The sequence below is a fragment of the Meriones unguiculatus genome, chromosome X (genome assembly GCF_030254825.1).
Source record: "Meriones unguiculatus strain TT.TT164.6M chromosome X, Bangor_MerUng_6.1, whole genome shotgun sequence".
Taxonomy (NCBI): Eukaryota; Metazoa; Chordata; class Mammalia; order Rodentia; family Muridae; genus Meriones; species Meriones unguiculatus.
In genome coordinates this window covers 119014153-119030553 of record NC_083369.1, presented here as the reverse complement: position 1 = coordinate 119030553, position 16401 = coordinate 119014153, and the positions used below count along the sequence as shown (strand labels likewise).

The 16401-nt window shown below is 36.7% G+C and overlaps 1 pseudogene; it reads left to right on the top strand.

Moving 5' to 3' along the window:
• Positions 1–11300: 11300 nt before the first annotated feature.
• Positions 11301–11822, top strand: LOC110542233 (calcineurin subunit B type 1-like; annotated as a pseudogene).
• The last annotated feature ends 4579 nt before the right edge of the window (positions 11823–16401 follow it).

Here is a 16401-nt window from a genome sequence, read left to right as displayed (position 1 = left end):
ATATTTGATGTAAAAAGGCTTGGGTGCTGTTTGTTTGTTTGTTTTTGATAAAAAGTTTCTCTGTGTAAGGCTCTGGCTATCCTGGACTTGCATTGTAGACTAGCCGGGCCTTGAACTCAGAGATTCACCTGCATTTGCCTCCCAAATGCTGGGATTAAAGGCATGTACCACTACTGCCTGGCTATTGGACTGTGATTTTTAAGAATATTTTTGTGTATTTTAAAGCCTGAGGTCTAAGACTGTATGAGTTTTAAAATTGTACTTCTAGGATCATTTCTATGGATAAAGTTTGACTTCTAATCACAATCGGTAAGTTCACTGTATCATTTCAGTTGGACAGTGTTTTTTTATTTATATATATTTATTTATTACCATGTATTCATTTTGTATGCTCTCTATTCTTCTGTATGTCCCACCCACACTCCTTCTTCTTCCATAGGCTTTTCCCTAGTCCCCAAATAGGGGGATCCTCCTCCTTTTCTATGTGACTCTAGCACGTCAGGTCTCATCGAGGCTGGCTGCATCATCTTCCTGAAATTTTTCTCTTTTACCAAAGTTTTGTTTGGAAAGCACTTAGAGTTCATTCTTGACTCTGCTTTTCTCCTGGGTTCTTTATTATCAAGTCTCAATTTTAAAATTATCTTCCATTAGGAAAACCAGAACTGAGGTGAAGTTGGAAATTTCTTATGCAAAATATATAGGTCCAAACATATTTCATCTATCAGAGGTTAGTCTGTTTTATTTTATTTGCATTGACTTCACTGGTTGTACATTCCTAGTCTGAAAATGTAAATTTCAAAGTACTGTAAAATATGAAACTTTGGTATATTTTTTATTTGGCTGGTTTGGTTTGGTTTGATTTGGTTTGGTTTGGTTTTTCAAGACCAGGTTTCTCTGTGTAGCCCTAGCTGCAGTTTAGAATATATCTTGTGTATTGCATGGGTGCATATACTGTCAATTAAAATAACTATGACCTATGAGATAGTTAGAATAGAAAGTGAGATATATGGCAGGCAGAATTGATTCTGGAACAGAGCCAGGTGTAGGAGATTTGTCCAGCAAGATGTGAGGAGGTTGGATGCATGGTACCTGAGCACAGGTAACCAGCCATGTAGCAAAATGTAGATTAGTAAAATGGGTTATTGTAAATTATGAGATATTCAGAGAAGAGTCTAGCTATATGGCCTATGCATTTGTAAATAAATATTTTGAGTCTCCTGAGTCATTTTTTTCAGGAGCTTAAGTCCAGGAGAAAAAAACCATTGCAACACTGGAAATCATCTATAAACCAGGGTGGCCTCAAACTCACAGAGATTTGCCTGCCTCTGCCTACCGAGTACTGGTATTAAAGGCATGTGCCACTACCACAAAGCAAACATATGAAACTTTTTATGCACCATGTTGATGTTATATTTAAATTTAATTTTTAAGTATCATTGATATTGTTTAATAATCTTTAGCCATATTTATAAATACTGAAACTTCTAAAACATGGGTGTTTTTTTTTAAATATTGAACTTTAATTTCAATATAGATGACATTAATAATTCTCTTCCTGAGAAGAAAGAAGGACACATATGTACTCTGCAACTATTTCCAAAGAGAGTTGCTCCCAGATGTAACAAGTGTGGAAAAACAAAAAGCAAATGTAAGTTTGCTGGTATTTTTAGAGCCATGTGTATATCATTTCTGATTATATATTGTGGTAAATTACTTTGGAAAATATTATCAGCTGAATATTGGAATCTCAGGTAAAATTGTTCTTTTTTTTTTTTTATAAGCAAGTATTACCAGACCATCACAGGACGGACATATATTTCTTGGAAGACAGTGAAGATTACATTTTCTTCCTTCAAAATAACTACAAAAATTATGATTTTAAAAGTAATTCATGTTCATTCAGGAAATATATTAATTGAGGAAATGGTAAATGCCATATAAAGTATTTAATATCTTTTACATAACAGTATGGACAGAGTAAAAACAGTAAATTTAATATCATAAATAATTTGTATATTTCAACTGACTCAACTTTTCTATGTACTATTAAATTTTGGCTGTGCCAAAGGGTTTAGTGAAATACTCCTACTTAGAAATAATTTATTCTTTTATTAGAACCTGTAGAAAGAAATGAAAAATTACCTGAAGTTTAATTAATTTTCATGAGGTATGTGGTTTATATTATATGATTAATTAATATATTTGAAACATATAATTATATATAACATATTTCCTGAAAATGTGCTAAAATGTATACATATATATTACATTTCTCATTAAAATTAATATATACAATATGTTTATATACGTATATATGTGAATTATACAGATATATAATTTCTCATGAAGATTAATATATACAGTATATATATATGATAAAATTTCCTTGGTTTTTAGGAGGCAAACCATATGGGTAGACTTTTCTCTTAATAAGGAAAAGAAGTACTTCTAGCATCTACATTAATCTAATCTGGGAGTTGAGGATTGAGCTCAGTGGTACAGTGCTTAACAAGTGCCAGGTCCTGGGTTCAACCCTATGCTATGGGGAGAAAATGACATTAAAAAAGATTATTTTATTTCTTGGTTTCCCATCACAATATTTAAACTGTCTGATTTCCCTTTTTATCATATTATAAAATATGTTAATTCAGTTTTATTTTGATTTCTTTATATTGATATAAAATATAAGCATTTATTCTTATGTTTTACAAGCGAAAGTTTAGTGATAATTACTACCAGAAGTTTATGAATCTGTTTAAGCAATGGGATATGGATAAGCAGAGATGTGAAAAACAGCAAGGAAACATAATTGTTGGTATCACAGTTAACTTTATACCAAATGTCTTATAAAAAAATCATCAATCAGAATCAAGAAATTTACCTTATATTAGGCCTGAAGGACTAAACCAAGGTGTACTACTTATTGTTTATCACGTTCTTGTCCTGCAGAACCATACAAAAACCACGGAAGTAGAGGCACTTACCACAAATTTCATTGAGTTATTATATTAGTTGGGATTCTTACAATTTCAAACAAAAGAAACGTTTTAAAGAGTAAAGGTTGTTTACTTCTTGCCATGAAATAAATCATGGGAAAGTTAGTTTTAGGCATAGTTGAATGAGAAAGGGGAAGTATTACTTAAGTACTATCTCCTAGATTGTTACAATTCTTATTGGGGTTAGTAAGTAAATTCATTGCTCTAGTTATTACAACTTTAGGCAATTTAGTGGTCTAAGACATTTTGTCACTACTGCTGGTGGAAAATTCCTATAGCAGAACATCACTGAATTGTCATTTGCCCGTTCCTAAAGAAAACAATGTAGTAAGAACTTGGTTTTAGCTTTCCTTTCCTTTGTTTCTTCCCTCCCTTTATTAACTCTTTCCCTTATTACCTTCCTTCCTTGCTTTACTTCTTTTTTTTATCCCCCTGCACAAAAGTGGATCAAAGACCTCAACATAAAAACCAGCACACAAAACCATACAATGGAAAAAAGATAGCATCTTCAACAAATGGTGCTGGTCCAACTGAATGGCTACATGTAGAAAATAGATCCATACTTATCACCCTGCACAAAACTGAAGTCCAAGTGGATCAAAGACCTCAACATAAAACCAGACACATTAAATCAGCTAGAAAAAAAGTAGGGAATACCCTAGAACTCATTAGCACAAGGGACAACTTCCTGAACAGACCACCAACAGCACAGGCTCTAAGAGCAACAATCAATAAATGGGACCTCATGAAACTGAAAAGCTTCTGTAAAGCAAAGGACACCATCATCAAAACAAAACAACTGCCTACAGATTGGGAAAGAATCTTCACTACCCCTTTATCTGACAGAGAGCTAATATCCAGCATATATAAAGAACTAAAGAAGCTGAAAAGCAGCAAACAAAGTAATCCAATTAAAAAATGGGGAACAGAGCTAAACAGAGAATTTCTGTAGAGGAATATCGAATGGCAGAGAAGCACTTAAAGAAATGCTCAACCTCATTAGCCATTAGCCATTAGGGAAATGCAAATCAAAACAACCCTGAGATTTCACCTCACACCCATCAGAATGGCCAAGATCAAAAACTCAAGTGACAGTACATGTTGGAGAGGTTGTGGAGAAAGGGGAACCCTCCTCCACTGCTGGTGGGAATGTAAACTTGTACAATCACTCTGGAAATCATTTTGGTGCTTTCTCAGACAACTAGGCATAGCGCTTCCTCAAGATTCAGCCATACCACTCCTAGGCATATATCCAAAAGAGGCTCAAGTATACAATAAGAACATTTGCTCAACCATGTTTGTATCAGCCTCATTTGTAATAGCCAGAAGATAGAAACAGCCCAGATGCCCCTCAACTGAAGAATGGATGCAGAAATTGTGGTACATCTATACAATGGATTATTACTCTGCAATGAAAAATAAGGAAATCATTAAATTTGCAGGTAAATGGTGGGACCTGGAAAGGATCATCCTGAGTGAGCTGTACCAGAAGCAGAAAGACACACATGGTATGTACTCACTCATATAGACTTATAGGATAAACCTACTAAAATCTGTACATCTAAAGAAACTAATCAAGAGAGAGGACTCTGACTAAAATGCTCAATCCCCATCCCAAAAGGCAAAGAGGATGGACATCAGAAGAAGAAAGCAGGAAACAACCTAGGAACCTGCCACAGAGGGCCTCTGAAAGACTCTGCCCTGCAGACTATCAAAGCAGATGCTGAGACTTTATGGCCAACTGTTGGGCAGAGCACATGGAATCTTATGTAAGAAGTGGGAAATAGTAGGTTATGGAGAGAACAGGAACCCCAGAAGGAGAGCAACAGAACCAGAAGATTTGAACACAGGGGTCTTCCCAGAGACCATACTCCAACCAAGTACCAGGCATGGGGATAACCTAGAACCCCTGCGCAGATGTAATCCATGGCAGTTTAGTGTAAGTGGGTTACATAGTAATGAGAAGAGGGACTGCCTCTGATACAATCTGATTGGCCTGCTCTTTGATCACCTCTCCCTGATGGGAGAGCAGTCTTATCAGGCCACAGAAGATGACAATGCAACCACTGCTGATGTGATCTGATAGACTAAGATCAGAAGGAAGGAGAGGAGGACCTCATCAAATGGCAGAGAAACACTTAAAGAAATGCTCAATGTCATTAGCCATTAGAGAAATGCAAATCAAAACAACGCTGAGATTTCACCTGACACCCATCAGAATGGCCAAGATGAAAAAGTCAAGTGACAAGCACAACTGGAGAGGTTGTGGAGAAAGGGGAACCCTCCTCCACTGCTGGTGGGAATGTAAACTTGTACAATCACTCTGGAAATCAATCTGGTGCTTCCTCAGACAACTAGGCATAGCGCTTCCTCAAGATCCAGCCATACCACTCCTAGGCATATATCCAAAAGTGGCTCAAGTACACAATAAGGACATTTGCTCAACCATGTTTGTAGCAGCTTTATTTGTAATAGCCAGAGGTTAGAAACAGCCCAGATGCCCCTCAACTGAAGAATGAATGCAGAAATTGTGGTACATCTACACAATGGAATATTACTCAGCCATGAAAAATAAGGAGATCATTAAATTTGCAGGGGAATATAGAATGTCAATAAGTTCACAGCCAGGTGGTTTACATAATAAGTTCTTGTCATCCAGGCTTAGAGTATAAGGCCTTGTTTTAGATAAATAATCACGGGTAAATTTTCTGTTTTACATTTTAGTTTTATGTGACAGAGACTTACGCTACACATCACATGGCCTCAAATTGGTTATGATCCCTTGGCTAGCCTCAAACCTGCAATCTCTGACTCCTAAGTGATGGAATTACAGACCTCTAATACTGTGTCTTTTTTTTTTCAGCAAGCTATACACATCATGAAAACAGTCAGCCTGAATTTAACTTAAGGGTGCTAACAGAAGGATGCACCATGAGTTGGACCGTCCACTTTACTCCATTTGGTTGAGGAAACAAACCTTATCTTGAAGCCTTTCTTGGTTTTAGATTCTATCTGCACTCTTTGCTATAATTGTTTGTCGTAGTTCTGTGGTGAGAAAAATGACAACTGGGAGAATGCAAATTTGCCAGGTAAACTCATTTTGTTAATTGCTCTTAGATCTGTTAACATCCTCCATTTGTCAGATTTCTTTTTGATGACAAATACCGGAGAATTCCAAGGGCTGTTGGACTCCTCTGTAAGTTGAGCCTCTAACTGTTCCAGGACTAGCTGTTCTAGTGCCAGTAATTTTTCTTTACTCATAGACAATTGTTCAATCCAAATAGGTTGGTTTGCCAACCACCTTAGTGGTAAGGCTGTGGGAATTTTATTAGCAGTGGCTTCCCAACAGGAAGTTGAAAAGACAGCCTCTGTTGTATTTTGTTTATGGACAGCCTGGACAGTCTGAAACTGTTTTTGATGACATTTTTAAATAATTTTAGCTTCTTTATCAGAAGTATTACCTGTTTTTTGGCTTGTCTCAGAACTTGGGGGATGTTAATCTGGATCTTCCATTGTTGTAACAGATCACTTCCCCATAAGTTTATGGCTATCTCAGCCACGTATGGTCTTAGTTTTCCTATTTGACCATCTGGTCCTGTACATTTAAACAATCTAACACTTTAGATAAAGTTCCAGGAATTGAATATCCACCTTGGATATTCAAACTCCTTGGAATTGAATATCCACCTCTTGAAGTGGCCAATTTGGGGGCCAGGATTTAGGAGTAATAATTGTGACATCAGCCCCAGTATCTATCATGCCTTCAATTTCAATAGTATTATCTTTAACTTTGGCCTTTGATCATTTATAGAAGGTTGCCAATATATTTGGGTTTTGTTGTTGCTGTTGTTGTTGTTGTTCTCTTCCTGGTTTTTTGATTTATCTATAGAATCTGCTTTAGCCTTGCTGTCCAAGTTTATAATGTTTATTCCCAGAGCAGTGGTGTTTAATTTTCTTATGGAGGAGTATCCCTGTCCTGTTCTGGGGCCTGCAAGAGGCCCCCTTAGGCGTTTTTTGATAAAGGATTACCCCCATTTATCTGTGACTGCTCTACATCCACTAGGCCAGTGGTGACCCTTGCAACATCTACAGAGAGTTCTCTGTTTAGCTCTGCTCCCCATTTTTTAATTGGATTACTTGGTTTGCTGCTTTTCAGCTTCTTTAGTTCTTTATATTTACTGGGTATTAGCCGTCTGTCAGACAAAGATTTGGTGAAGATTATTTCCCAATCTGTAGGCAGTCATTTTGTTTTGATGACGATGTCCTTTGCCTTACAGAAGCTTTTCATTTTCATGAGGTCCCATTTATTGATTGTTGCTCTTAGAGCCTGTGCTGTTGGTGTTTTGTTCAGGAAGTTGTCTCCTGTACCAATGAATTCTAGGGTTTTCCCCACTTTTTCTTCTGAGTTAATGATCTTGTTTTATGTTGAGGTCTTCCATCCACTTGGACTTTAGTTTTTTGCAGGGTGATAAATATGGATCTATTTGCATTTTTCGACATGTAGACATCCATTTATACCAGCACCATTTGTTGAAGATGCTATCTTTTTTTCCATTGTATGGTTTTAGCATCTTTCTCAAAGATCAGGTGTCCATAAGTTTGTGGGTTTATTTCTGGGTCTTCTGGGAGATTATCATGTTTTTTTTTTTCTTCTAGTTTGTTAATTTTGTGGATCACATTGATGGATTTCCATGTACTGAACCACCCCTGCATACCTGGGATGAAGCCTCCTTGGTCATAGTGGATGATATCTTTGATGTGTTCTTGGATTCGGTTTGTAAGTATTTTGTTGAGTATTTTTGCATCAATGTTCATAAGGGATATTGGCCTGAAATTCTCTTTCTTGTTCGGTCTTTGTGAGGCTTAGTTAGCAAGGTGACTGTGGCTTCATAGAATGAGTTTGGTAATGTTCCTTCTGTTTTTATTTTATGGAATAATTTGAAGAGAACTGGAGTTACCTCTTCTTTGAAGGTCTGGTAGAATTCTGTGCTGAAACCATCTGTTCCTGGCCTTTTTTTGGAAGGGAGACTTTCAATGACCGCTTCTATTTCCTTGGGGGATATAGGACTATTTAATTCATTTACCTGGTCCTGACAGCTTTGTTAAGTCGAATCAATCAAGAAAATTGACCATTTCATTTAGGTTTTCAAATTTTGTGACATATAGACTTTTGAAGTAAGTCCTAATTATTGTTTGGATTTCTTCAGTGTTTGTAGTTATGTCCCCCTTTTCATTTCTGACTTTGTTGATTTCGATGGTGTCTCTCTGCCTTTTAGTTAGCTTGGTTAAGGGTTTGTCTACCTTGTTGATTTTCTCAAAGAACCAACTCTTGGTTTCATTGATTCTTTGAATTGTTTTATTTGTTTCTAATTGATTGATTTCAGGTTTGAGTTTGATTATTTCCAGCTGTCTACTCCTTTTGGGTGTGTCTGTTTCTTCTTTTTCTAGGGTTTTTAAGTGAGCCATTAAGTTGTTTGAATGTGCTGTCTCAAATTTCTTCTTGAAGGCACTTAGTGCTATGAATTTTCCTCTTAGCACTGCTTTCATTGTGTCTCAGATGTTTGGGTATGTTGTGTCTTCATTTTCATTGAGTTCTAGGAAGACTTTAATTTCTTTCTTTATTTATTCCCTGACCCAGCTGTCATTTAGTAGCAAGATGTTCAGTTTCCATGTGTGTGTAGGCTTTTTGTTATTTCTGTTGTTGTTGAGGTCCAGCTTTATTCCATGGTGATTCGACAGGATGAAAAGGATTATTTCAATCTTCTTGTCTCTGTTGAGGCTTGTTTTGAGACCAACTATATGGTCTATTTTGGAGAAGGTTCCATGAGGTGATGGGTGTAAGGTTCCGTAAATGTCTGTTAGGTCCATTTGATTCAGGACTTCTATTACAGACATTGTTTCTTTGTTTAATTTCTGTTTTGTTGACCTGTCCTTTGTTAAAAGTGGGGTGTTGAAGTCTCCCAGTATTAATGTGTGGGCAACTATGTGTTTTTTAAGTTTTATCAATGTTTCTTATACAAATGTGGGTGCCCTTGAATTTGGGGCATAGATGTTCAGGATGTGATGTCTTCCTGGTGGAATTTTCCCTTGATGAGTACGAAGTGTCCTTCCCCATCTCTTTTTATTAATTTTGGTTGAAAGTCTATTTTATTAGATATTAGAATGACTACTCCTGATTGCTTGTTGGATCCTTTTTCTTGGAAATCCCTCTTCCAACCCTTCCCCTCAGGTAATGTCTATCTTTGTGACTTAGGTATGTTTCTTGTATGCAACAGATTGCTGGGTTTTGTTTATGCATCCATTCTGTTAGTCTTTGTCTTTTTATTGGAGAATTGGGTCCATGGATGTTGAGAGAGATTGATGACCAGTGGCTGTTAGATCCTTTGATTTTGATGTTGGTTGTGGTCATAAGGCTGTATGCTTGCTTGCTTTTTGTTTTACTGTAGTAAGGTTAATTATTTCCTGTGTTTCCTTGAATGTGGCTAGTTTTCTTGGGTTGTATTTTACCTTCTAGTGTCTTCTGTAAGGCTGGATTTGTGTGTATGTATTGTTAAAATTTGTTTTTGTCATTGAATATCTTATTTTCTCTGTCTATGAGGACTAAGAGTAGCCTGGGCTGACATCGGTGTTCTCTTAGGGTCTGTATGATATCCATCCATGCCCTTCTGGCTTTCATAGTCTCTATTGAAAGGACAAGTGTGATTCTAATGGGTTTGTCATTATTTGTTACTTGGCCTTTTTCCCTTGCCGCTTTTACTATTTTGTTGTTGTTGTTGTTCTGTATATTAACTGTTTTGATTATTGTGTGGCAGGAGGATTTGCTTTTCTGGTCTAATTTATTGGGTGTTCTATAGGCCTCTTGTATTCTTATTGACCTCTCCTTTAAGTTGGGGAAATTTTCTTCAATGATTTTTGAAAATATTTTCTGGGCCTTGGAGCAGGCAATCTTCTTTTTCCTCTATTCCTATTATTCTTAGGTTTTGTCGTTTTATGTTGTCTTGAATTTCTTGGATGGTCTCTGTCAGGAATTTTTTAGATTTAACGGTTTTTTTGACAGATACATCTATTTCTTCCATTGTATCTTCCACACCTGAGATTCTTTCTTCCATCTCTTGTAGTCTATTGGTTATGCTAACCTTTGTAGTTCCTGTTTTCTTCCCCAAATTCTTTCTCTCCACAATTTCCTCCATTTGTGTTTTCTTTAATTTTTCCAATTCTATCTTCAGATCTTGAGCCCTTTTGTTGATTTCCTTCACCTGTCTGACTGTATTTTCCTGTTTTTCCTTCAATTCCTTCAGCTATTTGTTTGAACAATCCTCTGTTTCTTTTATTTCTTTCAGTGATTTAAGCATTTCCTCTTTAAGACCACATCTGTTTGGTTGCAACTTCTTGTGTTTCTTTACTGATGGCTATAATCTGTTTGAGTTTATCTTCCTCTAGGTCTTTACGCATTTTATTTGTTCCCTCTGTTATCTTCTTCATGAAAATAGATGTTAGGTCTTGAACTTCAATTATGCTGGGTTGTCCAGGGCTGCTTGTCCCTGGATAACTGGGTTCTGGAGATGCCATATAAGACTTTTTACATATATCCAGCCACTCTTGAATTACTTTGCAGCCAAGGAGACATATGTATCAGCAAAATAAACAAAAGACTGAAGGCAAATCTTTAAGTTCAATTTTTTGCACATATCTAGAATTCTTCTGTGTTAAATTAGAACATATCTTTTCTTTTTTTACCAAGCATGCATGGATTTTAAAAAATGAACATAGCTTTATGTAAATGATAAAATTCAATTCAGAGGACAGATACTGTTAGAAAAACCTAGAAACTGATTTATTTTTAGAACTAACGTTCATTTGAATTGCTGTAAGCACATTACAGAACTCATGAATTGTAGAACTCAGAAAACAAGTTTTAAATACATAGATAGAAATGGCATTGTAAACACTGCCTATTAGAACATCAAGAATTTGCCTCAGTGGTACACATGAAGAAATTTTTATCATTCTAAAAGGGAAAATGCTAAAAATATATGCAAGACAGCAGTCAAAAATCAAAAGTTAGTAAGCAACAGAGAAAAAAGATGACATAACAGATCAGAATAGAAAGTAACTACAAAATAAAAAACAAAACAAGGTACCTTTGAGGTTGCAGTCAGCACAAGCCACTATAGCAAGTCAGGGCAGCCCATGAGTGCAAAGTAGCAAGTCTACCCCTGGCTGAGGCATGACCCCAGGGACCCTGCCCTCCTTGCTCAGGACAGCAAGATGCTGTGGCTGCACCAGCACTGCCTGCCAAGCAAGATGGGAAATGAGGCAAGTTGCCTTTTAGAAATGTGCTCACAGTTTGATGCTGATGAAATTAAAAGGCTAGATAAGAGGTTTAAGAAACTGGATTTGGACAATTCTGGTTCTTTGAGAGTGGAAGAGTTCCTGTCTCTGCCTGAAGTACATCAGAATCCTTTAGTACAGTGGGTAATAAACATATTGACACAGACAGAGAAGTATGCAGATGGAGAAGTAGACTTCAGAGAATTCATTAAGCTGTCTCTCAGTTCCTTGTCATAGGCGATAAGGAACCGAAGTTGAGGGTTGCTTTCTGTTATCTATGACATGAATAAAGATGGCTATATTTCCAATGGGGAATTCTTCCAGGTGTTGAAAATGACAGTGGAGAACAATCTGTAAGATACACAGTTACAGCAGATTGTAGACAAAACAATTATAAATGCAGATAAGGTTGGAGATGGAAGAACATACTTTGGCAAAGGTTGTGCTGTTGTAGGTGGTTTGGATATTCACAAAAAGATGGTGGTAGATGTGTGACTCTCTGTAGAATACCACCTAATACTTTTGTTTTTTTCTCCATCTCTAAAGATCTTCTCAAGACATGCAGCAATGCTCAGTGTGTATTTAAATGGAAGTATTTCACCTATGAAACCACATTTTCCTGTGTGAGCCTCAGGAAACCAACCACATGTTCTTAAAATACTATTCTCTCAATAACATTTGTGAACTTTCAAAGCTCTTTAGGAGACATAGCATTTCTGCATGAAAGTTGGGGAGATCTGCAGAAAGGAATTGTTGAGACGTTGGGGAAGAGGAAGAGTGAGGAAGAGGAAGGAGGCAACATTTGATGGACAACATACGAGTATAGTGGAGAAAGGAATGGGATGGGATTAATTTAATCATTTAACAAGAATATATACAAATATATGTAGATTACTATATATTTAGTAGGTTGGCTTTTAATTTAATATACTTGATTCAGAAACAAAATATTGGAGTACAAATGTGTCAAGCAGAACATAGAACATAGAACAACCTTACTTTTATTTCACACAGTTTTGTATGTAGGTAGAAGGTTTATCATTTTTGCCAGGTCAGCTATTTTCCTTTCTCTGTGCTTTCTCCTTTGAGAGATTGATAAAACATTTGTTATTGCCCTACTATTTACTTTAATTACAATTCTTAATAAGTCTGTAACCTTATTTATATCTCTGACTATGTTTCCAGGGCCTGTGTCTTATTGCTGAGCAGCGATTAATCCAATTCTGTTGGAGGTCTAGTTCTGTGCTGTTGCCAAGAGGTGGGCTCTTGTGTCCATAGAAGAACTGAATATGTTATGGCTGATTCAGGCTGATGGTCAGGAGGAATGAAAGCTTTAATTCTTTGTAAACTCGGTTACATTATGTAAATATGCTTTTGTTTTATTCCCAAGTGTGGGGTTTTAGTTGGGCTATAGTTTGTCCACAGCTGATAATGGTCTTGTACAGTGAATAGCTTTTCCATGTGCTACACAGAGATGGGCATGGTCTAGGACTGAAAGGATATAAATTCAGAGCCCAGAAAGAGAAGTGGTAGCATTCTATGTTGGCTTGTGGCATGTAGCACTTTGGAGAGACCCGAGAGACAGCTGGAGGTAAACGGTTTAAGGCACAGCAGCTTTAAGAAGACTGCTAGCTGCATCTGCTTTTGATGGAGACTGGTATAGCCCTAAAAGAACCCATTTACCCTAAACATGTGGGAGAAGCAAAGGGGCCTTCTCTCCCCACTAATCTCTGTTACATAGAGTTGGGAGGTTGAGGCCTAAAGACCCCACATAAAGTAAAGTTTTAAAAATGAGAGCTGCAAACTTTTTTTTTTTACATTAAGTGAACCTGAGATAAAATGTAATTAACAGTTGTGATTTTATAAAGGTCAGAAGTATTCTGAGGCAATCATGACTGTTTAAAATGTATTATTTAGTAAAGAAAACCCAAAGAAATCATGTAATGGCTTAGAATATACTTGCTTCATTAAAGACAAGTAAATACTTTGTCACTAAACTGTGTGCAAACCATGGATTTTTCTTCTGCAATTCAGAGGACATACAGTTAACTTAAAATCCAGCAATGTTTTAATGAGCACATATTTAGGTAAAATCCTGTTTGTGGTTAAAATGGGGAAAATCTTGCCAATCTGTATGTCATTGGAGGGAAGATTTTATCCAGATTTATACATTTAAAATTTCTTTGCCAGCAGGCAAGATGACACATGATAGCTTTTTTGTTGTTGTTCTTTTGCCTAAACAATTAGTGATGGATGACCACATAATAAATTTGTGCAGTATAGAAGAAGTATATCATGTTCTACTACATGACATTTATCCCTTCTCTTTTCTGCAAAGATACTACTGGCTGGAAGTAAAGCTTTCTGGTTACTTTTATATAACAGGTTTCACTATAGAATTTTTTCTATAAAAATTGGTTTTATCATCGTAAATGGTAAAGGACAGGTTGAATCAAGGTGAAAGAATATTAAGTTGAACACACCTGTCTACCATCATTCTTCCTTAGCTGTTCTTTCAACTGAGTTCTGCACATCATGGGCTTCGTCTGTGAAAGAAAAATCCAAGTGCTTGGTGTTTTTGCATGCCATGGAGTTTTGCATGTAGCTCAATTTATAATGTACCTCTTGTTTACATAGTTTGCATAAATTTAAAAGATGATGTTGCCAAACTTTGGAAATGTTAATACCCAAAATGAAAATCTCCACTGCCTGTAAGTCCTTTCTCCCTCTAGATCAGCAAGTGGCTTACAATCCCAGCCAATGTTTTCATCTGCCCCAGTCTAAATTGCTATGTGCTCTGCTTCAAGAGGAAACTAGTCTTTTCTGAATTTTTTGTATGTAGTTATTTGTTACAAAATTTTGGCAAAAGCTTCCTATATCTCTTGCTTGTGCATATCATGGCTGGTGTTCATGAAAAAAAAAATAGTGAAAACTGTGTCCTTACTAGAAACATTCTTTTTTGTTGGTGTGAGGGAGCTGGAAAGGGCATGGTTTATGTTGAATGTTTACATTTTCCTCTGCATAATACATGTCTTGTTGTGACATCTTCAGAGAACACCATACTTTATGGGTAAAACAATAAAACATTGGAAACTATATACAATAAGACTGGGTGTGGTAGCTCATATCTCTAAGCCTAGCAGTCCAGCTGGAGACTGAGGCAGAAAGACATCAGAGCCAAGCATATCAAGGAGCAAATAGTGACACCTTGTCCTGAAAAAAGACAAAAACATTGATTTTGGTGGTACAAGCCTGTAACCTCAGCTCCTCAAGAGGCTAAATCAGGAACACTCTGTATGTGAGACCTGCAATGTTTGCAGTACAAATTGAACTCCAGTCTACACAGCAAAGTGAGATCCTTCATTAAAAAAACATTTGAAAGTGTTCAGGTATATAGCTCAAGAGTTCAGTGCTTGCCTACTGGTTTGTTCTGACTCATAGTTTGAGCCCTTAGAAGAGCTCCCAGTACAAATACCTAGCCTCAAAAAAAATATTATATATATATATATATATATATATGTACCTAGCCTCTTTATGCAACAATGATTTGCTCAAAAACTAAAAATAAAAAAAAACACAAATTGCAGGAAATGTCATTATAATATCATTATAATATAACACAGTTAGTTGTTCACTTAGGCAGACACAAGAAGAAAAACTTAAAACCAAAAATATTTTTTTATATTACACTGTTCATTTATTACATCTCTGCAAAAATTTTCAAAACTAAATGTAATATAAAATTGTGTATTCAGAATATGACAGCTAACTGAAATTTACCTAGAGACAAAATGTTAGGAAAAAAAGTCAAGAGAGCTACCAGGTCACTATTCCACAGGAAAACATCAGGCCCAGCCATTTTCATGGAAGCATTCATGCAACATCTAGGACCAAGTAGTTCCAGCATTGCAGTTTCAGAATGAAAAAAAATGAAGAAATTCAAATTTATTTTATTCAACAAGTATAAATCTTACTAACAAAATATGGCCATGGAAGAACACACACACACACACACACACACACACACACATACACACGGAGAGAGAGAGAGGGAGAGAGAAAACAAAGTTAAAACTCTACAAAATAAATTTAAAAACTCAAAAGTAGGACCTGACGAATAGACTTAATCAGTTAAGTCTTTGCTATACAAGCAAGAGACCTGAATTGGATCACAAGAATCCCTGTGAAATAACCCAGTATAGTACTGCATGTCTGTCATTCAAGGCTGGGGTAGCACAAGAGAGTGAAGATGAAGACAGGTCAATTCCTGGATCTCACTAGCCAGCCAACTATTCTGTATGAATGAAATGGCTGGCACTTTGACACTGCCACACACACACACACACCAGAAGGAGGAGCAACCCTGTTAGCCCACAGAGGAAGACTTTGCAGCCTGATGAGACCTGATAAGCTAGGGTCAGATGAAAGGGGAGGAGGTCTTCCCCTATCAGTGACTTGGAAAGGGGTAGAGAGAAGATGAGGGAGGGAGGGTAGGATTGGGAGGGAATGAGGGAGCAGGATACAGCTGGGATACAAAGTTAATAAGCTGTAATTATTAGTTTAAAAAAAGACTAAATTAGTGTCATGCTGAGTCTGAATTAACTTCTATGTTCTGTCAAAACAAATATGGAAAGATTACTCAGACCCACATCTAACACTGATAGAATTGTGATTTTTTGCCTTTCAAAATGCTGGTGTCCCTGAGCTTCAGCACTAAGACACTTTGAGGTGGTCACAAAGAAAGGACTCTTTTAATCTTAGTTGCCCGATTACTGTCATGGTCTGGATCTTTTTCACCTGGATTTATCACATTTTTGAGGCAAGAAAAACCTCATGCAAACAGAATTCAACCACATTTCCATCTGGCTGGGGAGGATTCAGAAAGTTACAGTGAAGAAGTTACAGAATGTCATGCCTTTCACTGAGCCTGGATAACTTTGGTTGACTCTAGTGTTTACAGACACCAAAACTGACTGAGTCCTTCTAATACTCAGATGAGGCAAGTCCTTACACTGAAGTCAGTTCTACTTGAGAAGAGCAGGCCTCTTGGTAACTAAGAAGGATAAGGCTTTTG